A 26,932-nucleotide genomic window follows, 5' to 3' on the forward strand; every position below is an offset into this window, starting at 1 on the left:
GTGATTCTTCTTATATTTGGAGTACTTCATTAGAAAAATTTAGATAAGTATTTGGCCTTAAAATAACTTTAAAATTCAGTTTTCTGATTCACTATGCCATATCTTGAAACAAAGTTAATGTTATGTTTGATATTTATTTTATTTTAAGGAAAATTACTTTTTATGATACAGCTGTGGTTAACAATTTTGGCTGATATTTACATAAAAGCCAAGTTTAAAAGTATATCAAAAAATTTCACTTTCATTCCTATCTCCTCTAATGGGACCTCTTTCTTTTTATACTTTCATTTGCTGCTTTCTCATCTTCATGTAATATAATCTTTAAAAATTTTATGATGAAAGAAAAAATCTATGATATCAAAATTATATCAAAATTCTACATATATGCTACATGTAATGTTTAATCATAAATATATAAACATAAATATGTATACATAGCATAAACATATTTTTATACACATTATGGGTAAACTTTCAAAATCATGTATATTCTCTATGTGATTATGTATGGATGTATTTCTCTCCTATTTTTTAGATAAAGTATCTCTCACTCTTATACTAAAGTATATCTTATGTATCGATCCATACCTGTATTTGCTGACTGCTATAGTCTGAAAGTTTGTGTTTATCTCAAAATTCTCATGTTCATACCTAAATCCCAGTGTAATATGATGTTGGGGCTTTGGCAATGAATTTAATCATGAGAGTGAAGCTCTCATCAATGGGACTATCTTTCTAGAAGGGGCCTTGAAGAGCTTCCTTGACCCTTTCACCATGTGAGGACACAGGGAAAAGTACCACCTGTGAAGCAGAAGGTAGGCATTCCCTGGACAAGGAGTCTACTAGTGACTCTGTTTCAATAGTCCCAGCCTGGAAGGAAAACAATGAGAAATACATTTCTGTTGCTTATAAACTATTTAGTTCACAACTATTTCTTTTCTTTCTTTTTTTTTTTTTTTTTCAGTACTGGGGATGGAATCCAGGGGCATTCTAACCCCTGAGCTATACCTCCAGACCTAATTTTTAGTCTTTATATTTTGAAACAGGGTCTCACTGAGTTGCAAAGGGTCTTACTATGTACCTGAGGCCACGACCCTTCTGTCTCAGCTTCTCTAATGCTGGGATTACAAGTGTGTGCCACCATCCCCAGTCCTCTATCTTAATTTTATGTATTCCTATTTAATGAATTATTTCCCATGTGAAAATAAAAGCTAATCTATCAGTCTTTCTATCTTACATATATCCAGCTTATTTATTTTTAGTTAAAATAATCCATTTAGATGGGCGTGGTGGCACACACTTGTAATCCCCACGCTTTGAGACAGGAGGATCATGCTGGTTTGAAGCCAGCCTCGCTGGCTTAAGAGACCCTGTTTCCAAATAAAATATAAAATAGGTCTGGGAGTGTAGCCCAGAGGTAGAAGGGTTCCATCCCCAGTACCACCAGTAAATAAATAAATAAATAAATAAATAAATAAATAAATAAATAATCCATCTAGCTGGACATCGTGGTTCACGCCTGTAATACCATTACTTGGAAGGCTAAGACAGGAGAATCATATGTTCAAGGTCAGCCTCAGCAACTTAGCAAGATGCTATTTCAAAATAAATGTAATAATAATTTTTAAAAAGGGCTATGGTTGTACCTTGGGGGTTGAATAATCCTGGATTTAATCCTTGGTACAATAGTAAATAAATAGGTAAATAAATAAATAAAATATGATACATTTAATGTAAAATAAACTTTTACCTTTAGATAAAATAGCATAGGCAATATATTTATTGACTTATGATAAAGCTCAAAAAAAGATTAAGGTTTTTCTGACACAAGATTTTTTATTTTCCCATTAACGAAAAATGTTCCTGTCTGGGACTTAGATGTGATCTTTGTTTTCCTAGTTTGTATACCTATCTTTTATTTTTCTTCATTTATTTGTTCTCTTTTTGCTTATAGATTACTATAAATTTTAATATTCTCTCTTCAAAATCTTGTTTTCTTGTGTAAGAAAAAATTATAATTTTTACCAATTGTTCTTCAGCATCTATAGGGAAACATATGTTGTTTGTTTCTTTTGGTATATTAATGATGTTCATTCTGATCTTTTCAGATATTAAATATACAGGATTGAAATTTATTTTTGTACTAGAGATGGAACCCATGGCCATTCTACCTCCAAGCCACACCCCACAGCCCTATTTTTATTCTTTATTTTGAAACAGCGTCTCACTGAGTTGCAAAGGGCCTCATTAAGTAGTAGCTGAGGCTGGCTACAAACCTTTATCCTCCTATCTCAACCTTCTGAATGCTGGGATTACAGGCATGCAACACCACGCCGGCTAGGATTGGAGAATTTTTAATCAGGAACAGGCAAAGATTATGTGTAGTTGTGTTTTCTTTATCCCAACAAGGTACAGTCAATAATAGTATTTTGTCAAGATTTGAATAGCATAATAATTTTAATTATTATGATAATAATTTTAATCTGCTCCTTTTGTCTCATTTTATTTGTTGCTCTAATATATAAAGTATAACTCCTGTTTATATTTTCAAATTATATTGATAGGGATATATTGCAATAGATTTGTTCTTAGATAATTTATAAGAATTAAAAAACTAAGTAAACTAAATTTTGAAATTTCTAATAGGTAAAAAAGGAATATTTTTGTTTGTTTTCTTTTTAACTATTTATGTACTTAGTTTTTATCAAACATGTACATTATGATACTATGGATACTATGAAAGGGGGTTTCAGAATGATAAATGCTTTCAAAGCAGGCTGTGGATAGAAGTCAAGTCTGAAGCTACTTTCATTATAATACACAGGGAAGAACTCTTAGAAAAAGGAGATATTTAATATAAGATTCTGATAATCAAGTTGTAATGGTGGAGAAACAGATATTTACACAATGTAATTGAAGTTCTCAAAAAATTAGAATAGGAAAAAAAAAATACATCCAGGCTCAGACCATTTAGGGCCTTATACATCACGGTGAATTTAGCAATTCACTTTTTTTCTCATAAGGCCTAATGTTAATTGATCTTTTTCCAGTTCCTAAATTGTAACTATAATTCGGACCTCATTTTCTCTTGCACAATGAAATCAGAATTCTTCACCTAAGAGACTAAACATAAAATTTTAAATTAGCATGTATATACCACTTTAAATTTTTAAAATTTTTTTATTGAATCATTGTAGTCATAAATCTTTTCTCTTTTTTTGGTGGTGGTATTGGGGATGGAACCCAGAGGCTTTCTACCCCCAGGCTACACGCCCAGATCTATTTTATATTTTATTTGGAAACAGGGTCTCTTACTAAATTGCAAAGAGCCTCACTAAGTAGCTGAGGCTGGCTTCGTATCTGCTCAATCCTCCCGTATCAGCATGTGCCACTACGCCCAGCTCTGTAGTCATACATCTTAATGGAGTAGAGGAGGGTAGAGGGTTACATGCACACATCACTTATTTAACTCTTCCCCAATTCCTACTACATTCTCTCCCCCTCTCTCCTTCTTATATTTGGGTTAGTGGTTGACTTTGATATTTTGTGAATGTACATCATGTACTTTAAGGAATTTTCATTCCCTTTTCCCTCCCCCTCAATTAGGTCCCTTATTTGCTCCTTTGTGGTTTCTCCTTTGTCTAGAGTTTTCCCTATATCCTTTTTTTCCTCTAGCTTCACCATACTAGGGAGAGCATTCAATTTCTTATTTTATGTGACTGACTAATCTCACTTAGTATAATATTCTCCAGTTCCATTCATTTCCCTGTAAAGTATGTAATTGTGTTTTTCTTTCTGACTGAGTAAAATTCCATTATGTACATATTCCATAGTTTTGTAATCCATTCACCTGTTGATGGACATCTTGACTGGTTATATAGTTTGGCAATTGTGAATTGTGCAGCTATAGACATAAATACACATGCATTAGTTAGGTAGTTTGGTTTCCTATCTTTTGGGTAGATACCCAGAAGTAGTATCGCTGGATATGGGATGTTCGTTCTCATTCTTCTGAGGATCCTCCATACTGTTTTCTAAAGTGGTTGCACTAATTTGCAATCCCACCAACAATGTATTAGAGTTCCCACTTCTCCACATCCTCATCAGTATTGTTGTTGTTGGGGTTCGTAATGATTACCATTCTACCTTCAATACATTCTGCAGTATTCTGCTTTCAGGTGAACATGAACAATAATGCACCACATTGAAAATTTTCATTAGGTCATTGCTGCCTTATTCTTCCCCTTTTTTATTTTAATCTTTTCTTCTTTGCTGGTACCTCATTCTTTATACCCCAGTACATTCTGCACTTTCTGGGTTCCTTCTTTCTGATGAGTAAGAGATGTGAATAATTTTTAATAGTTCTATTCTTTAGATGGTTTTAAGATATTAAAAATAGTTACTAAATATCTTTATTTTGTATGCTATAAAAATACCTTAGACTGTATAATTTATAGATGATAGAAATTATTTCTCACAGTCCAAAAGCTGAGCAGGCTGAGATCACAGCTCTGGCATATTTGTTGCCTAATGGATATTCACCTTCAGCTTCATCAGTGGCAGTTATCACTTCCTTCCCATTGCACAAGGGGTGACCTCTGTAGCTTCACTTAGCTGAAGGAACAGTTTTCTTAAATATATTTCATCCTCTTAATCCCCTTCAGAAGAATACTTCTCTCATGACTTAATCACTTTCTAAATGCCTGTCTTATGAATACTGTTTTAATGATGATGAATTTTCAAACTGAATTTTGGAAGGATATCCCCAAAATAGCATTGGATCCCATTATAAATTTGGTGGTAAAATTAAGATACAGTGGCCTCCCAGGATAAAGAAGAGCAGTTGTCCAATATCTATGATGTTCAATTGGTAATGATTGAGATTTAGCTAAAATTCTTACTAATTAAATTAGAAAAAATTTCATCCTGTTTTAGCACCATTTCAACATAATTGTTCTTAGCCAGTCATAGTGACACATGGTGACTATAGACCCAGTACTTGGGAGGCTGAGACAGAAGCACACAGGTTTAGTGCTAACCTCAGCAACTTACTGAAGCCCCCGGCAACTTAACAAGATAATGTTTAAAAAAAATGGGGCTAGTGGTATATCTCAGTATTCAAATGCTCCTGAATTCAATACCCAGTACCTCCCCCCAACACACAAAAATGGCCTCAAAAAAATCAAGGAAAATAGAAATTATTGAGGACAAAAACATGTATTTGAGATTCCAACTCCCATGATATCTACCTATCTATTTATCTATATTTCTCTCTACCTATCATTTATCTGTGTTAGCCTTGTATATCTGTGAACATAATACCTGAGAAAAGCAACTAAAAAGAGGAAAGGTTTACCCTGATCATGATTTTAAAATTTTAGTCCTTGGTAGGCCAGACCCAAACCAGAAACATCAGTATAGCAGGGCATGGAGAAAGAACGATTCTCAACTCAGTGTGATCTGAAGCAGAGTGAGGATTAGAACAGCGACAGATATAGTCTTCAAGGCCATTCCCAAAGTGATCCACCTCCTCCAGCCATAACCTACCTGTCTACAATTACCAAAGGAGTCTATTCAAATTATCAATCCACCAATGGAGTAATCCTCTAATGATTTTAAAATCCTGATTCAATTATTTCACCTCTGGACATTGCATGGCCAACCATAGCCAAACTATAAACCTACCCAATACATTTATCTATAAACATAAAATAATTTCTTGCCAGGAATTTTGATGCACACTTGTAATCTGAGTACTTGGGCGGGTGAGACAGGAGGATCTAGAACAGCATGTGATAATTTAGTGAGACCCTGTCTCAAAATAAAACATAAAAATGTTTAAGGTTATAGCTCAGTGATTAGCACAAACAATTAAAAAGAAAACAAAGTATTCTTTTAAATGTTGACAAAATTTGATATAATTTTTTTTATGAATTAGTAACTCAGAAAGTAGATTTTACTGTGTGTTTCAGTCTGTATCCTCTTTTCTCCTCTTTCTCATCCCACAGCTTTTAGAGACCACATTTAGTCCGTTTTTAAGAATCATTATTCAGTGGCTTTTCCATCTTGCCGAGAGCTTTGTGCTCATTCTTCTAGATGTTTTCTTCCTGACAATGTGTCACCACTTGACAAATTCCTGACCAGTCTTCAAAAATTCAAATGTAACCCTGTGAAGCTTTCCCGATGTTCCAAACAGATACTGTCATCCCTTCCTTTGTCAACATCCTGTTTAGACAAATATTATTTAACGGTTTATACCTACCCTATATGATTTCAAGCCCCTCAAGGACTAGAATGACAATAAACTTCATCTAAGTGGCAAGAAAATTAAAATACACAAATGAGCTATTGCTTCCTCATAATGAAAGAAGAATTACCCATTAACTTTAATATCTATAGCACATATATTAGTAAACAACTATGGCATGCTTTATTCTGTCATTCCCATAATCCTGTAGTTCTCAAACTTTCATATACATTATAATTATCTGCGGACCTTTGAAAACATGGGTACTTTTGTCTTCTACCATGGGAAATTCATTTATTTATTTCAAACAGGTACCCTAGGTTATTGTGATGCACAGACAATACTTTGCAAAGCAATGTGCAGCCCACACTAAGTTTTAATATATTCAGGACTCTGTTGAAGCATAAGGGAAAACAATCCATGCATGTTAAGCCAAGATAGGGTCAATTAATTGAGACTACATTCTTAACGAAGCTTTTATGGCAATGCCCTTCTACCACTAGGTGTCATTGTTAATAATGTCTCATTCATTTTGAGATAGATGACATTTGAAAGTTTTCTTTCTGTTCATATGCAGACTTTAAATTCATAAAAGTGGATAATTAGTTCTATAATTCTGGTTAGAGAAGATCAGAATCTTTTCACATAGAGTACGAACATACTTTCCTGTAGTCTTTTATTTTTCCAGTAAGTTTTAAATTCTTTTGTTACTTTTTATATCAATAAAAGACAAATAAACTTTGATACTTCTGAAACCAAATATGCCAAGGTAGGGAACTGTGACTAAAGTTGATGCTGTCTACCTCTGTGACACATCAAGCTGAAAGCCTTTCTGCCTGTCTATCGATCTACACATTTAGAAGGTTTGACAAGCATGCTATTTTAGCAAGAAACAATACAAAGGGGAGAAAAAATATCCTTCATTGTATTTAAGCCTCAGGCTGCTCAGGGCTTCAGCCTGGGGGAATTGGATTCTTCTTCATAGGATGTAATTGTTGTCTGGGTTGAAATTTCCAATACACTTGGAATTATTTTCAATTACATTGAGTTAGACGTGACCTCAAGGTAGAATTTTATATTAAGTGGATAACTGATGGTTGTTATTACAGGAAAAAGACACACAAGTTCTAGAAATAGTAAATAAAAATGAGTTGAAAAAAGAAATTGAACTGTTATCTAATGTTCAGAATTGGAAGGTATTCTCTACACAGGTGTTCTTTGGAACACTATGGTCTCTTGTGCAGTGAGCGTTTATTTAATGATTTAGCATTTAGGTGCTTGGTTCACAGTTTTGATTGAATTTCTTTTTTATTTTGGTTATAGCATTGTTTAAAAACATAACTGTTTTGAAAATTGTTTTCTAAAGTTTTATTTCTCTAACAAATATATTTTTCTTAAATGACTGAAAATATGCTACCTTTATATAAGTTATTAGCCAACTAAATCTTAATCATCAATTCCAACATTTTATTCAATTGAATATCTATAATAATTACAGTTAAAATTCAATTTTTATCAGTTAAGTTTTAGTAAATAAATCTATTTTACTCATTTCTTTTACTTTATAAGACATTATGGAGAGTTAACTCTGATTCCTTAAAAAATCTAGAGTTTAATTAATATTTCAAAGGTGGTATTAGGAGCAAAAACTGAGACTGTAATATTCTAAATACTTTTGAAACTATAGAGATATTTATGGGATATAAATATTTTAAGCAAACAAATAAAAGAATGAATAAAAATTTGGGGAGATAGTCGGGCGTGGTGGCGCACGCTTGTAATCTCAGCACTTGGGAGGCTGAGACAGGAGGATCACACAGGTTCGAAGCCAGCATCAGCTACTTTAGTGAGGCTCTCAGCAACTTAGTGACACCCTTTTCCCAAATAAAGTATAAAATAGGTCTGGGAGTATAGCCCGGAGGTAGAAAAGCCCCTGGGTTCCACCCCCAGTACCACACACACACACACACACACAAAAAAAGACTAAAAATTTTGGGAGATAGAAAACATGTATTGGTTATTTATGCATTCTTTTAGAATTTAATTTGACAATTTACTTAGCAAAGGTATGCTGTCATTTTTATGCTTTTAGGGAAAAACAACCTGTATTATCATAAATTAATTATTCTTAAAATATCACATCTATAATGGGTTTTAGAATTGGGCTATACTTATATATGTTAGCTATCCTAGAAAAAAATTGATAAATATGTGTAATATAGAAAGAGAACTAAATTATAGTTCTACTTTCTCATGATTTACCGTTTATGTTGATTTTTATAGGACTGGATAGATGAGAGAATTCAAAAAAATTCTCTGGAGTCCAGCATGATGGTGCACCCTTGTAATCCCAGTAGTCAGGAGTCTGAGACAGGAAGACCGTGCAGTTTCAAAGCCTCCTTCAGCTACTTAGTGAGGCTCTTGGTAACTTAGTGAGACCTGTTTCCAAACAAAACATAAAAGAGGTCTGGGAGTTTAGCCCAGAGGTAGAAAGACCCTGGGTTCCATTTCCAGTACCACAAAAAAAAAATTTACTGGTTATAAAAAATTAATAGATGTAAAAGGCCAAACACACAGGAGAAAGTGCAAATAGTTATGGAGATGTATAAAAACTTATGGCTAAAGGCATCAGTGCCCTGTCTTAGTCACACTATACACATCTAATCTTTAGATTATGAACTATTATCTTGAAAACATATGTTAGTTTAAAGGAGCTCATACATAAATTTATGAGTCATTAAGATCTCTTGAAACATATCTCAGTTCTAAGGAACTCAGGAATGAGTTTACTGAAGACTGTTTTATATTCCCATTGGTCAAGAAACTAAAGTTGGGCTCCATAAATAGCTGAATGAAGTACAAAACATCATTCTAAACTCAGGGGAATTTTAAACTTTAAAAAGTGCATTGTAAGTCACTAGCTAGCATATCTCACCATTACTTTGGCCAGAGGTCAGTACCAGCTATCCAGTCATAAGCACTGTCCTGTCCCAGTCCCATGTGTAAAGTGACTCTATTTTTACACACTGCAAGAGCTGAGCAAGCCGTTTAAACTTCTACAGGAGAGGATCTGGGTATTATTTTAATATCGTAATGATAAATTGGTCAAGTTTTCCAAGCTGCAGTTAAGAAAATAAGCTTGTATTAGCATCTAGTATTTTTGTTGTTCTATTCTGTGACTTTCTCAGCAGAGTAAAATAACCTCCTCTGCAGTTGGATAAAATCATGTGTTCTCCCTTGTTCTCGAGGTGATACTTTTTAAAATATGTCTTTACGATGTCAAAAAATTTTCATAAAACAATCCTTAGTTCATTTTCTTTTGTTGCAGACACAAATAGATTCTGATTTTTTTCTCCTCTCATCCCATGTACCATATCTATTTCTTGACTTTAAAATACCTGGAGGCTAAGTAATGTAGGTGTTTCATATATTTTTAGACAATATGGAAAGAAGGTTTGGGCAAAAAATAAGTTGATCTCCTCAAATATATTGCTTTTCATTTTATTTTTCTGACACAAAAAGTATTTTGCTCTTAGTCATGCAAAAGTAATAGTTATTACAATATTTTTATCTTATGATTTTTTTTCAAACTGTCTAACAGTCCAAGAGTATATATACACATAAAACACTGAGATATCAGTTTTGAAATTGCTAACACTTAAGACTAAGTTACTATTGACTATAAATTAATTATCCAAAACAAATTTAATTATCCAAATTAAAAAAACAAATTTAATTATCCAAATTAAAGAGAAAAAAAGAAGAGTTTATATGACAAAAATAAATCTACTAATGAAGCACTACAGAAGCTTCTTTTCTGACTCTGTAATAGTCTACTATTTATACCATATTTATTTGCTCAAGACATAGGAAGTGCTTATTTAGATAAACAAGTGATTAATTTCATCAAACACCACAGAAAAAATAATTTCATTCACTGAAAGTTCAACATACCAGCATTTATTATTAGGGTCATGCTAACTCCTATTTAATAATGAATTGAGGTTATAATCTTGTGTTTGATTAGAATATTTTAAGTAAAAAGTTAAAATATAAGTGTGAAATTTTATGTTTTCTTAATTATGTTGGCTTTGGTTTATATTCACAAAAATAACATAAAGACTAATTTCATCTTTTAAAAGTTTTATATATAAAATATATATAATTTTTATATGTAATTTTCACAAATACATCCATTTTTAATTTTATTGCTCAGTGTTATTTTTAGGTTCTTATGTCATTATTTTTAAGACATATTTATGCCATTCAGAAGATATGGCTGATAGAAATATATACACGAATTCACATACACACATAGTGAAAGATATCTATTTGTGAATAAATAACCATATATTCATTTTCATTAGAATTTCTCTGTTGGTAATAATAACATTATAATATGGTCTTCTAATATTTAAGACTAAACAACTAAAGCAGCTAAAAACTCAAAATTTACTGCAAAATAATATAGTATTTGTAATAAGCAATCAAAATGAAAATATTTATGATAGCATTTTACCAATAATTACATATAGTAGTGTGTTGAGCTTTCAATAATAAAAATTATTATGATTTTAGGTGAAATAAATTATTTTAGTTTATCTAAACGGGCACTTCCTATGTCTGCAGCAAATAAAAATGGGAAAACAAAGTAGATAGTACTGTAGTTTGAGGAAAGAAATGTCTATAAAAGACCCAGAGTTTCATGAGAGGAGCTAAATATTGCCAGGATGCCTGGACTTTCCTGGGCAAAAGAAAAATACTGTAAGATGGATTTGAAGAGGAAGCTATAAGCCAAATGATACAATTCCTTGTAGGACATACTAAGGGTAGAGGATATTTTCTAGGTGTGATGATGAGCTCATAAGAAATAACAATACCCAATTTACATTTTTTGAACAATGTTTTCTGCCTTTGGCTGAAGAACGGTTAAATTCAGAGTAAGAGCAAATGTAAAGAAAATAGGCAGAAGACTATTAGAACAGACAAAGCACAATATAATGTGATTTAAAATAGCTTGATTGCCTTAGGGAAAGTGTTCATGGATTTAGCATCTAAAAAGATAGAGATAAATGGGTTCCCAAATTATCAGAAGAAAATGATAAAGGAACCTATATATATATATATATATATATATATATATATATATATATATATATTTACTAAACCAGTATATTTGTAGTTAAACAGAAAATATATGGCCACTAAGCAAAAATGCATACTACCTAGTCTAGATTTTTTCTAGAAAATCACTCCTTCCTTCCTTTCTTCCTTCTTGCTTGCTTACCAGAGTGATTAGGATAACAGGCAGCACCACACCTGAGTAAATGTAAACTATTTTAAAAATTAAAACCATATCAAATAATTTTAAATTTTCTGAATATCACTGAGAAAAGTGTATTGCGACTTCTTTCAAATGTAAGTTTCAATGTACATTTTTAAATAACACTTTTAAAGTTTTCCACCAAAGTTCCTATAATTCACCTTTACTCTTCTGCTTAGTTTTATGCAGATTGCTCTTCCTTGTCTGAATTATCTGAAGCCCATCTTCTTCTTATATCCAGTTACATTTTGTAATAGACTTTTCATTGTTCCAAATTTTGATGTGTTATAAAGTAATAGAGAGTTTTTCTCAGGTCCTGCCTTATTTAAAACATTTTTATGCATTTAGTAGTAGATAATTATTACAAAGTCTTATTAAATTTTTTTACAATACAGTAATAGGAGAAACTAAGTAAGAAAAGCAGAATTGGAGCTCATGACCAACATGGGAATGCATGCAGAGACTGAGTTAAAGGAGGGCTCAAAAAGTTTATTATCAATAAAAAAGTCAATAGTGTCCTTAAGAAAAAATTATAGTTCCTCTTCTTTCCCAGTGAATATGCTCTGAGAGCCTCATTGGGTGCCTAAAGTGATGATCATGCCAAATCATGCATATATTATGTTTTATCCTATCCATAAATAATATTTAAGTTATAAATTAGGCACAATGAGTGATCAAAATAACGACTAATAATACAAAAAACAAGGTTAACAATATTCATATTCATTATTAAATGCTATAATAATATCATCTCTCCCTCAAAATTTATTATACTGTACTCACCCTTTTTGTGTTGCTGTGAAATATGTGAAATAATGCCTCTGTGAGGAGATGAAGTGAGAGACAGGCATAAGTGTTGCGATGAAGCAGGAGACTACTCTGTACCAGTTTCTTGAGCACAAGCACTGCTGTAGTGCCAGAGCTGATCTGGTAACTGAGGCAGCTAAGGAACTAATGGGTGGGTAGTATATACAGTGTGGATCCCCAAACAAGGGCTAATTCATGTCCCAAGTTAGAAGGAGCAGGGTGGTGCAAGATTTTATACTACTCAGAATGGTATACTATTAAATCTTAGAAATTGTTTATTATTGAAAATTTTCATTTAATACTTTTTTTTTTTTTTACTATGGTTGACTTGGGTAACTTCAACAGTGTAATGTGAAATGACTGATAAAGGGTGACTACTGTGATGCAAAAATGAGAGTGGAAAAGAACAAAATAGGCCATGGAAAGGAAGGCATGATATATATAGTTAAAATTTTTACTTTTTTAGTAAATTTTTACTAAATTAAATATATTTAAAGTATGTAAGCGGGGTGTTGCTATACTTATATGTAACAAAGTGGTCACTACAGTGAAACTAATTAACATATCTATATTGTCCTGGACTTTTTTTATAGTAACCTTTCGATTCTTTGTCCTTTATGAATTTTTAGTATATTAACCCTCTAGTCATATCCTAAACTGTTACTAAAACTTTTTATTTCTTTAAGAAAAAGGACTTTAACAAACAAAATATCAGATAAAAAACATAAAAGAACAAAGAGAAATATTATTCAAAATTATTTTAAGATGTGTTTTAAACAATCTAAGTTGTAGCTTGATCAGATGATCAGTTACTATTTAAGGAAACAAGGTTTTCATTATGAGAAAATGCTTATTCTTTCAGGGAAAAATGCATTTATGTATTGCTTTTGTCAATATCTGGGCTGGTTCTTAAATATTTTTAAATAACTGTGTATATTAATTACTAGTGCAACTGACCCAAATTTCTTTTCTTGAAATATGGCCTCATTTTTTTTTTTTTTTTTTTTTTTTTTTGCGGGTCTGAGGGTAGAACCCAGAGGCATTTGACCTCCAAGCTACACCCCCTGCCCTATTTTTTTTTTTTTTTTTTTATTCTTTATTTTGAAACTGGGTCTCACTGAGTTACGGAGGGCCTCACTAAGTAGCTGAGTCTGTCCACCAACCGCGATTCTCCGTCTCAGCCTCCCGAATGCTGGGATTACAAGCGTGTGCCACCACGCCCGGCTTGGGGTCATTTGTTTTGATCATTAAATCTAAAAATTAATTACTATCATTTGTAAATTGTCTTATCAAAAAGTCAGTATTATCTGGGCGTGGTGGCTCACGCTTGCAATCCCCGCACTTGGGAGGCTGAGACAGGAGGATCGCGCAGGTTCAAAGCCAGCTTAAGAGACCCTGTTTCTAAATAAAATTAAAAAAAAATAGGTCCGGGAGTGTAGCCAGGCGGTAGAAAGCCCCTGGATTCCACCCCCAGTACCACACACACAAAAAAAGTCAGTATTTCATCATCTATTTGTTCTGCTGACTTGAATGAGTGATTGGAAACTTTGCAAAGTTTCCAATCACTCATTCATTTTTTGGATTCTGTATTATTTATATTGTATAAAATTATACTTTAAATTTATATTTTTAGAAATACACACACAGTTTGTGTAATTATAAAATTGACTATGTTCTTCAATATAACTGAAATGAAACTATAAAATTAACTAGGATGCATGGCATTAATTATGACCACATATATTTGCAGGGATGTATCCTAGTAAATTTCATGACACATCTTCAAAGATACTTTACTATACCATGGGTTTTATTACATTAAAATTCAATTAATAACCAAGTAATAAATTTGTGATATTAAATATGTATTATCCACTGATATGATTATTTTCTATCATATTTTCTATAAAAAATATGATCATATTTGAAAAGAAACTTACAATTTAGTCTCTAAAGATAAAGTAAAATAAATTGTCATTAACATCAAGAACTGAGTTCATTAGAAAAGATAAATTTAAACCCATTTTTCACAATGCAAACAATCCCAAATTAATTATTTTTCTAAATGTTAAAAAGCAAATTCATGTCTTATTAACATGAACAAATTTATAACCTGAATATGTAGAAAAATTAAGTTTTTTCTACTTTTATAATTTACATATTTTATTTATAATGATTAATGTATGCAATATTTTGAAATTTACATTGCACGATATGTACAATAATATTTTGAAATCTACATTATGTGATTAGTACATTAAGCTTATTAAAATATGTATCACTTGATACATTTATTTTTCTATTCTCATAGTGCATTGATACTAAGTAGAGCTGCAACAGTTGTATGACTGCTTTCTTGAACTTATTTCTCTTATGTCACTAAAATTGTGTATTCTTTGTTCCTCATTTCTACACTACCATGCCCTCCTACCAGATCCTGGTAACCACCATTCTACTTTCTACTTCTATGAAATAGAGTTTGTTAGATGCCACATGTAAAGGAGATCATGGTGTTGTTTTTCTTTACCTGGCTAATTTCATCCAAGTAAATGTGCTCCATGTTCACATATAATTTCAAATGATAAAATTTACTTCTTTTAGAAAAATCCTCCATGGTTCTAGAAAATGAACCCAGGGGCTTCCTACCTCTAAGCTAAACCCCCAAAGCTTTATTTAAAAACGCTATGCATGTGTTGTTTTGTGTGTATGTGTATGTGTGTGTGTTATTGGGGATCAAACCAAGGGGTGTGATATCTCTGAATTGCACCTTTATTCCTATTTTACTATTTATTTAGAAGCAAGATCTTGCTCAATTGTTGACGGATGTATTTAGTTGCTGAGATTGTCCTGGAATATGCAATTCTGTGGTCTCAACCTCCCAAATTCTAGGATTACCAGCATGTGTCACCATGCCCAACTTGTAATTTCTTTCTTTTTTAAGACTGAATATTATGCCTTTGTGTGTGTGTATGTGTGTATACATCATTTTTATCATCAAATTTTAAATTAATGGAGATTTAGATTATTCCATATCTTTTTTCACATGAATAATTTTTCAGTAAAAAAGAGGGTGCAGGAATCTCTTTGACAAAATAGTTCATTTTCTTTGGATACAATACCCAGTATAGGATTGCTAGATTAGAAAATATTATCTAAAATATTAACTTATAAAATAAAAAATAAATTACATAATTTACAAAACTAAATTAATAAAAACAAAATAAAAGTTTTAAATGTTAAATTAAATTATAAGGTAGAAATCAACCTTCAAACTAAGAAAAATATATGATATATACAGGGAAAAGGTATTATTGAAAGTTCTTTAAAACTGATGAAAATAGAGAAAATGATGAATTGTTGCTGAGTGAGTCCATATCAACATAAATCCAGGGAGATAGGTAGATAAATAATAGATGCTATAGAAGATAGATAGATGATAGATAGAAGTTAGATGATAGACACATAGATAGTAGTAGGTAGATATATGACAGATGTTGACAGATTATGATAGATAAATAGATGATAAATGAATAATAGAGTTTTGAAAAAGAACATATGTGTTTTTTATATACATAATCTTATTTAGATATGATTCTTGGGTCTTTCTACTGAAAAGATCTAGAACCAGTGACTCTCTAATAGCAATAAGAAGCACTAGAGCCCAAACCTTAATTTCTAAATATAATTCTTTATGAAAAGGATTGACAAGTCCTGGAAGAACTGGTTGAGTTAAGACAGTGTTCAGGCATAAAAATTAGGCATATAAAAATGTATTAAAATGGAAAGTAAAGATGTTCTCAAAGAATGAGGAAGCCATGTCAAAAGGATTCATCATTGTGTCAGGAGTCAGCTTGAAGTGATTGTTGCCTCCCAGACGCCGGACGGTCACGGTCATTCTGGGGGAACTCCTTATCACTCCAGGAAGGTACATACCTTTTGGGGTGCAGTGTTACTAGGACCACCGACGAGATGCCCTGGAAGTCCCTTCCAGAGATACTGTGATGCAAAGGCTCCTCTATAGTTGTTTAAAAGCTCAACAGCTCAACAGCTGGAACTAAAGCTGCTACTGCCCACTACCCACTGGTCAAAAAGTCCCATGAAAAATACAGAGCCACATGCCCCACGTTGCCCCAAGACGTTGGGCGCCAAAAATGATACGTTTTCGCGCCCTTAGAAAGAGGGAAAGCTAGAGCTTAGAGTAAAGCACCATGCCACAGAGTGACATAGTGGGATGACCCAAAACAAAGTCATCCCCGCATGGGCGCCAAATATGTTATGGATTTGGAGAATATGGTTGTGGGGAAACTGTTCCCAGGGACCCCTGTTAAGGTCCCGGACACAATTTCCCTCAAACCACAACAAAACCCAAAATGACCAAAAACAGGGGAAAAAAAAAAAATGCGGGTTCTTGTCTTGAGCTAAAGGTAAGTATTCATAGCTCGAACACTTGCTGAAGATTTAAAGAAGTTTATTAAAAAGATAGAAATACAGAAGATAGTTACAACCCCATGCCAGAATGGCATGGGAGGAGGGTGGTCCGAGACAATTCACCCCCCCCACAAAGATACAGCACGTGGACCGAACTTTTTATACCCATGTTTACATAATTCTTACATAGTGAACTTCCCTGTAAGGTACCTTCCCCAGCAAGGTGTGGCAAGGTGTCGCCTTTCAAGAAGGTCAAAGTTCAACCCCCTGCTCCATCCTCCCTAGACTATCATGTAGATCTGTCTTTAGAAAGAGGAAACCCTAGCTCTCTACTGACTTGTTAATTACTTTTAGCTAGTTTAATTTACATTGGAATAGCTGCCTGCTTTTAGGCAGAAATCAAGTCCTTTCTTTACTCAGGTCTGCCGCCATTTTGACACAATTATTTTTGAAATATATTAATAATCAGAGGTTTCTTAAATCTTCCTAAGCCATTCCCAATACTGGTACAGGTTCCATCCTCAGACCAGCAAAAAAGAAAAGAAAGAAAGAAAGAAAGAAAGAAAGAAAGAAAGAAAGAAAGAAAGAAAGAAAGAAAGAGAGAAAGAAGTTGGTTACTGAAAATAAAATTCCTATGTTATGCAAATAACAATAATGTTTGTAATTTATGCCTTCATGCACAGTTAAAACACACACTACATTTTGAACTCTTTGTTAAGGCACTAGGTTTATTAAACCACATTAACTGAAATGTAAGCATAGTCTTTTAAAATGTGGACTACCTGTACCAGTATTGGCAATGGCCTAGGAAAATTTGAGAAAGCTATGATTAATAATATTTCAAAAGTTGGGTGAGGGGCAAATCTGTGCCAGGACTTGGTTTCTGCCTAAAAGCAGGCAACTATTCCAATGTAAATTAACCTAGCTAAAGGTGATTAACAAGTCAGTAGGAGAGGAGAACTAGGCCTTTCTCTATCTAAAGACAGATCTTAGGAGAGAACTAGGCCTTTAGCTATCTAAGGACAGATCTACATGATAAGCCAGCTAAGATGGTAGGAGGGGTGGACCTTCATGAAAGGAGACACTTTGACACACCTTGCTGCAGGAGGTGCCTTACAGGATAAGGGGAGGTACCTTACAGGATTAAGGGGAGGTACCTTACAGGGATGTTCACCATGTCAAAATTACATAAACAAGATGGAGGTCATGGGTATAAAATTCCAGTCCACATGCTATATCTGGGGAGTGGTGAGTTGGCCCGGGCCACCCTCCCTCCTCATGCCATTTTGGCATGGGGCTGTAACTATTTTCTGTATTTCTATTTTCTATATTTCTATCTTTTTAATAAACTTCTTTAAATCTTCAGCAACTGTCCAAGCTATGCATATTTATTCTTAGCTTAGGACAAGAACCCACAGTTTTTCTGTTTTTGGTAGTTTTGGGTTTTGTTATGGGCTAGGGGAAAGTGTGTCCGGGACCCTCGCAGAGGTTCCTGGGGAACAGTTTCCCCACATCCATATTCTCTCAAGCCATAACACTACCTATACTCAACATTTATGTCTACTTATGGAAGTATTCCCCAAATGGCTACTTCTATCTGAAAAAAGGTAAGAATTTCTATTAGTGGGATGCCTTGCTTCTCTGAGATTTAGTAGACAATCAATCATCAATCCCTTTGTCCTTTTTTAGAAGCTAAATGAGTTGACATGTAAATACCCTATATGACACTTGGGGCAAATGAGATGTGCATAAATGAAGGTTGCTACAGAGATTCTATAGAAAAAGATTTCTAAATAGACGAAATAAAGCCCATAAGCCAAATCACTTTAATTTTTTTTTTGTTCTGATGTTCACTCGTAAAATGGGTCAATGTAATTATCACCATTAAAGTTATATATTCAAAGCCAAAGTTAAGAGTGCCTGGTGTAGGATAATCATGGGGTAAATTATATATCTTTTTATTACTATTAAGTATGCATGCAATTTTATAAACCATCACCTCGCATTAAAAGAGACTTATTGTTTTGTGCAAGTACTTTGCCACACCAACTCAAAGGCCCATACCAGAAGCCCCCATAGTTTTTCTAATTCCTCTAATAGTTTTTTTTTTTTCCATCTCTTTCCCACTGCCAGTCATGCCCCAAAGGATCTTTAATATATCCACATAACTTCCCCAGAAGTATATTGTAGATAGATGCACTTAAGGCAGTAAAAATTTGGGCCACAAGACTATAATAGTCTCTAGTGATTTTCATATTATGAGATGATTATTAGGCTTAAATTACTGGAAGACTCTACCCAGGAGTAAAGTCCTTATCAACAATTCAAGGACTTTAAAGTGGTTATTGAGAGATGATAATAAGCGATGGAAAAATACCCCGGGCAAAATAAACTATAACCTCCCATGACTGAAGATAGGTTGTGATTTTGCCTAAGGCCAGCTTTCCTTTAAAGCACCACTAGATATATTAGGAAATAGGTCCCTGTTTAGTACCTTACTTTGGGAACCACTGGTAATGCTAAGGTAAATATTAAGTACAACAGTTCAGTAAACTTGTACACACATGCAGTGCTTCTCTGGGAATTATTTCTATTATTTTTCTAGGCAAGTTAAGAGAGTGACATAGGTGTTAAAATAAACCTTAGAGCATAAGAGTGACTTCTATTCTTGTTTTTATTTTGGCTTCTGTTTTCTCTTTAGTTCTGTGTTGTTAGAAATTTAAAATTAATTTCTCAAATGTTAATTAATAAGGTTTATTAGATATTCTCTAGTTCATAACCCATCTCCAGGTTTCTCTGAGAGCCTATATTAACTGATAGCACAAATAATAGAAACATTGATGATGAAATTCGTGAAAAAGTCCATGACAACCTGAAGAGATGTTTAGAATAAACAGTATACATTTACATAAGTGTACCAATATGAAATGAGGGTACATTAAGGTCATATACTGTAGGGGTGCTGGAAAGCAGGCTGGAAGAAGCACTTTCTCCCCCCCACCACAACATGAGAAGTTAACTAGACAAGTCTTCTCCCATATTAGGATTAGAAATAAGATATTAGAATATAGAGTTAAGACATAGAAGTAAGGTAGGATTAGAAACAAAATGAAGATCCATAAGCCCAGCTGTCCAGGTTGCAGGATTCAAGGACCAGGACAGGGGACCCACCAGGTCAAAGCCCCTAATCTCCAGCTTGCCGGCCAGAGTCTTTGAACAAGGGCCCCATCCCCATATCTCTGAGCCAGATCAGCAAACAAGGCCATGCTAATCTGCTTTCCAGCCAGAGTCCTCAGCGCAGAGATAAGCCTGGCCCAGCCAAGGTGGGTGGGAAAGGCAGCCCTAGGGAATGAACACATACCATAAGGGAGATAAGCAGTCATTAGCAGGCTCTGACATGTGTGGATGCATGTTTTAAAATTATTGGTTGTACTTGTTTGTCCTTGTATCTGATTGGTTGTATTCTAAGGCTGGCGGGCTCAGACTTTTGGCGGGCTCTGACTAACCACTCCCTCCTGGGGCTATAAATCCAGATTGTGGAGTGAGCCCTGGGTCGAAACTTGACCCCTGGCTAGCCCGGACAGAGCTGCAGCACAATAAACCTCGCTTGCATTTTACATCTCTTGTGAGTCCTTCGATATTTGGGTTGGTGGGCGATTCTCGGACCCTTCAATACTAATATAAATATGTAAATTTATGTCTTTAAGTCATTTTCCCAACTGAAACTTATGAGGTAGAATAGAAGAAATAAAATTTGGGGTAGAAAGGAGACACATTGGGAAGGAAAGAAAGATATAGTTTTGAGATCTGGAATCTTCAGTTTAATAAAGCTTGGTTATTCTAAACAAGCCAGGCCCACCTTTTTAAATCAAAATAGGCTGGCTCAGGAAATTTCTGAGGCAATAAAACCTAAAAGCATCATTTTGACAAAGTTCTGTTCCCCTCTAGGAAGACTGTCAAAAAAGCCACACCTTTGTGTTAAAGAGCTCTGCAAACTGGCTTCCTGTTCCTGCTCCCTGGGATTCTTATCTAAAAGGAATTCCCACTTTTGTGAACCAGGAAGCTTCAAAAAAGCCTACCATCCCAGGTAACCAGGCCACCCCCTCTTTAGAATAAACAGTATACATTTACATAAATGTACCTATATGAAATGTACCTATATGAAATTGTAGAGCTCTGAGCAATTTGGGTCCATTTAGCCATTATTTTCTTTGAGCCATTTTCTTTGCCATTCCTGGGCCATTTGGTAACATTTTGGGGCAGCTTTTGTAGCTCTTGGTCTTTCACTCATGGCCATTCTCATGCTTTTGAGATAATCAGCATTTTCCCTGAACTTGTATCTTTACTTTACTTGAATTTAAATTTCTGCCTTTATCTTTGACTTGTACATGTTAAAATTCCTTTTGCCAAGAAAGCCAAGAAACCACAGAAGTTATTGAGTTGCCCATGACAAAACCATCTTCATTCCAATTCTGCCTAATGCTAACCCTAATTCAGAATTAGACCCTGGTATTCTTTAAGCCCGGCGACATTCAACACTTTTATAATTTATTAGGACATATGAACATAGAGAAAATTACATTTCCAATTATTTATACTAGCCTGCATAAACTAGTTTACAAGTAATCTTCTATTTCTGAATACTCTGCTTCTCAGAGCACTGCTTGTAATCATAAAACATGCCATGAAACATGTATTGTTCCACGACATCTTTTGGGGTCAAGTGAAGGGTCTTGATCATGTAATCTTCTGAGGTGATAAAAATCCATGCTTCATGGTGATATGAGAACAAGCAATTTTTACTTTTTTACTCTTTCTTTCTTTCTTTCTTTCTTTCTTTCTTTCTTTCTTTCTTTCTTTCTTTCTTTCTTATTGTGGTACTGGGGTTCCTAGGAGCCCTTCTACCTCCAGGCTACACTCCCAGACCTATTTTTTATGTTTTTATTTGGATACAGGGTCTCTTTAGCCAGCACGGCTGGCTTTGAACCTGTGCAATCCTCCTGTCTCCGCCTCCCAAGCACGGGGATTACAAGCATGTGCCACCACGCCCAGCAAGAACAAGCAATTTTTAATAAAAGAGATACTTATTAACCATTCATTCTTTGCACACAACTAACCAAAATATCCTTAAGCATCAATGTTAATGGAAATTTTTATTTCCCCCAATTTCTTAATTTCTTTCAACTAAACAGAATTAAATATTAAATCTCTAAGAGAAGTATAAAGGTTTGCAATATTGCTATCTATACATGAAAATATCAGCCATTTGAAAAATATTTAATGATGGGTTAAATTACATGTTGATTGAAAATTATGAAGTCAATGATCTGTGTTAGTGAAGCTATAATATGTGTGTATCTTTCTAATATTAACATGCATCCATTTTCTCTTATTTTTCTCTTTCAAGCTAAAGCAAATAATAAAAATCATCTCATGATTAAACTTCCTTTTTGTTTCTTCTAAAATGTGAATATACCCAGAAGACAAATTGTATTGTATAGATATGTAAGAACTTTCAATATTATTCTTTATTAAATGTATGAAATGTCATTGCAATTTGCAACTGCTCACATTATTGTTCAGTCATGAAACAAATATTTAATATTCAAATTAACTCAAAATGAATAACTTTTTAGCTTAAAATCTAAAGAAACATATTGGTTTTTTTTTTTTTTTTTTTTTTTTGGTGGTACTGGGGTTCCTGGAAGCCCTTCTACCTCCGGGCTACACTCCCAGACCTATTTTTACATTTTTATTTGGAAACAGGGTCTCCTAAGCCAGCATGTGCGGCTGGCTTCGAACCTGTGCGATCCTCCTGCCTCTGCTTCCCAAGCGCAGGGATTACAAGCGTGCACCACCACGCCTGGCTAAAGAAACATATTGTATTAAATGATATTTCTTATTCAATTGAGAGGGTTCAGGCAAAAACTTGTCATGAAGCATTATATAACTAATAGTTTCCTTAATTTGATAAAATTTCCCAATAATTTTTAATAGCATATTGACTCCTAGTAAGTTCTTAAGTTTTTGGCTGGCACAAAAGTAACCAAGAGAATTTTTCAGCATTATTTGAAATACTTTAAATTACACTATTCATGTTGTTGGGTCAAAATTTTGGAAGGTTTACATATTTAAAATATAAAAATAAGAATATACAAATAACAATAAGCATAAATAAAAGTTGTTAGCATAAATTTTGTAGTGCTTTAATATTTTTTATTTAAAACAACACAGTGCTGGGCATGGTGGCACACGCTTGTAATCCCTGCACTTGGGAGGTGAAGACAGGAGGATAGCACAGGTTTGAAGCCAGCCAAGCTGGCTTAAGAGACCTTGTTTCCAAATGAAAATATAAAAAATAGATCTGGGAGTGTAGCCCAGAGGTAGAAGGGCTTCCAGGAACCCAGTAACCACAAAACATAAAATAAAATAAAATAAAATAAAATAAAATAAAATAAATAAAACATAACACAAAGTATATTTTACTATGAATGAAAATTTTACAAGCCAAAGGCTTACATTTTAAAAAACAGTTTCTTATAACATTTTAAGTTTACAGTTGTTCTAATGACAAACTCTTCATTAGATATGTGTTATGCAGAATTTAACAAAAGATTGACTTCCGTATAAGTGCTATGAAAAACATTAAATTTTAGATGTATTTAATCTTTAAAAGTGCCTTTTTCATCTATTTTATGTAATAATTATAACACTCAATGATTTCTTTTAAAGATAGAAATTATTAACATGGTAAATAGTTAAAATTTAATTGTAAAAATTTGGATAATGTAAATTTCACATATTTATAATATGTTGAGGAAATCATTTTATACTCCAAGCAATGAATTATGTATAATAGTGGTAATGAGGACTTCTGGTTACTATGGCATAATGAATTGAATTTGAAAAAATAGGCCTTTTATTTAAAAAATGCATTAAGTGCTGGATCATTTTTAAAACTAAATTTTAAATAACCTAGAAGCAGAAGAAATAAGTAAGAACATCTCAGCTGCCAAAAATCAAATCAGACAAACACAAAGTGAAGCTGAGTAGCTCAAGAGATATCAAAAGGCAAGCAAACCATTGATTAAAGAGTTGAGGTTTTAATTACAATGTGATGACAGGAGATAGTTTCTAGACTCCAACCAGAAGAGAAACTAAAACTGAGCTTGCAACTGAGCTGACTGTATAGAGCAGATCTGAAAATCTGTCACATCTGTGAATCAGGGATTATAAATTCTCCACCTACCATCCTTCAGAAGCTGCAAAAATTTTTCCTATTGACTGGAAAATGTGTTATAATTTTACACACAATTTCAACATTCTAAAAAGTATTAAAAAATAAAAAAATATTGCCAAGATGAAAGAATTGTGATTTTAGCCTTTGCTCTGTTTCCTAGTTAGTGAGCTGCCAAGGAAAATAAAAGAAGAAATATCTATAATTCTATAATCTGCTGGATGTGTTGCTTATTTATCTAGTTAACAAATCTTTACTGAGATGCTTTCACCTGCCAGGCATTTTGTGAGGAAAGAGAGATAGGTATAATTAAATAAATTCATAAAGCTTTTCAATTTCCATTTAAATGTAATGAGAATGATAAGTATTAATTTTGTAAGTAAAAATCTGATAGCTACATGTGTTATTTAATGTGTAGTTATTGCATAGATGAGGTTTTATTATTACTTGGAGTTGTAATTTTCAAAGTTATTGCTCCCTGCACTGATTTCTCAATTTAGAATTTCTGTCTCATCTTTTTATACCCACAGTTAATTATGGACAAATCTTGTGGAGTAATTCTTGTTGTCACTGTTGAGTTTTTCTTTTTTCTTTTGTTTTTATTTCTGTTCTTACAACAGGCTGAAGAACTCAATTGGAGTTCTTAGGAGAAGGTGAGATAAGGTTTTCTGTGTCTCAAAGAGTAACAATAATAAATGCTACTGACATTTGTTGGTCACTTAGCATATGTCAGGCACAGAGCTAAATGCCACGCATACATCATGAGAGAGACACAGGTTAATAACCACCCAGTGTCTCATAGAAAGAAAAAGGACACATGGGATCTGAACTTTGCAAATTGACTTGAGGGCCTCTGTTCTTCAAAAGTCAGCATGACAGAGGGAGGAAAATTAACCAGCAAACAATCACATAACAAACAGCAAGTTTGTGTTTTTATTTATTTAGTTTTTAATTTACAATTTGCTGGCGACCAAAAAATACTTTTGTAAAAATTAGGATGCAATTATAAACAGCAGGAAAATAAAATTTAAAAGATGCAAAATAGAAATATATTATTTATCAAAATTTTACTCTATCAAAATAACTATAAACTTAAATAAATTATCTGTAATTTTCAAATTGCTATAAATTCTGAAAATATGTGGTGGAAGACTTGTAACACAAGCCAGGCCTGCACTTTGACATAATTTTTCACAAATTTTGTTTTGTATTTATCTGAGTATTATAATTTTAAGCATTATATTTGTTTTTTATTATTATTATGTTTTGTAATCATACAGCACTTTGGAATACAAGACTTGAGAGGATATAGAAGCACATATCATCCAATAAGCCCTCATCCAATCCCCATCCCATTCCTTCCCCCTCCCTCGAACCCATGCTTAATTGGTAATTATCTTTGATATAATTGTTTATGCACCTCATGAGTTTTAAAGAGATTCCATTCTCCTCCATCCCCTCCCCTCTGATTGGTCACCTTAATTGCTTTTCAATAGGGCCCTTTCTACAACTTGACCTCCTCCTGTTACCCTTTTCCTCCTAGTTCTTGCAAATTAGAGTAAGCATCTGGATTTTATTTTCTATGCTATTTCTCTGTGCATGCCACATTGCAAGTTCCGATCCCATTCTTGACGGCACCAGTAGTGGTCTGGCCACCCAGAGGACTCTGATCCCAATCTCGCTGGCTCCAGCACCAGCCTTGCCTCATGGGAAGCCCCAATCCTGGCCTTGGCTGGCCCCCCGCACCGAAGTAACCCCTCAGCTGGCTCCTCTCCCGGTCTCAGAGGCCCCAGTACCAGCCTAGCCTCACAACAGCTCTGATCCCGGCCTCGCTGACCCTGGCACCAGCCTAACCCCTCAGTAGGCTCCGATCCTGGTCTTGCAAGTCCCAGCTCCATCCTGGCCTCACAGCAGTTTCTGATCCCAGCCTCGCTGGCCCCAGCACTGGCCTTACCCCTTGGCAGAGTCCGATCCAGGCCTCGTATGTCCCAGCACCAGTCTTGCCTCACGGCAGGTTCCAATCCTGACCTTGCTGGCCCCGGCACCAGCCTAACCCCTCAGCTGGATCTGATCCCTCCCTTGGAAGCCTCAGTAGTGGCCTTGCCTCACAGCAGGCTCCAGTCCCGGCCTCGTTGGCCCCGGCACTGACCTCACCCTGCGGCAGGCTCTGATCCCGGCCTCGGATGCCCCAGTACGAGCCTAACCCTTCGGCCAGCTCCGATTCTGGCCTCAGAGGCCCCAGCACCAACCTTGCCTCACAGCAGGCTCTGATTCCGACCTGTTTGGCCCCGGCACAGGCATAACCCCATGGCAGGCTCCAATCCCGGCTTTGGAGACCCCAGCACCAGCCTTGTCTCACGGCAGGCTCTGAAGCTGGCCTCGCTGGTCCTGGCACTGGCCCAAACCAGTGGCAGGCTCCAATCCCAGCCTCGGAGGCCCCAGCATGGGCCTTGCCTCATGGCAGGCTTCGATCCTGGCCTCGCTGAGCCCAGGACCGGCCTAACCCCTCAGCAGGCTCCGATCCTGGCCTCAGTAGCCTCAGTAGCAGCCTTGCCTCACAGCAGGCTCCGATCCTGGCTTCGCTGGCCCCAGCACTAGTCTCAACCCTCAGTAGGTTCCGATCCGAGCCCCCTCTTCACCCACCAGGATGTCCCACATTCCCAAGGGTATGTGGTGGTAGTATTCTGCCTCTGAGGTAATTTCTTCAAAAGTTCCAGGTGTATTACATCAGATCTCTGCCTCCCCTGAGTACTTGCCACTGCCAGTGCGACTGTCTCCACCATTTCAAATCTTTCCTAAGCTCTTTTCCCATACCGCATAATGACCAGTGTTCTTAAGCATGCCCCACAGTAGCATTCAACTTTTGTGGTAATTTCTTCAGAGGATCAGG

The sequence above is a fragment of the Muscardinus avellanarius genome (genome assembly GCF_963383645.1).
Source record: "Muscardinus avellanarius genome assembly, chromosome: 2".
Lineage (NCBI taxonomy): Eukaryota > Metazoa > Chordata > Mammalia > Rodentia > Gliridae > Muscardinus > Muscardinus avellanarius.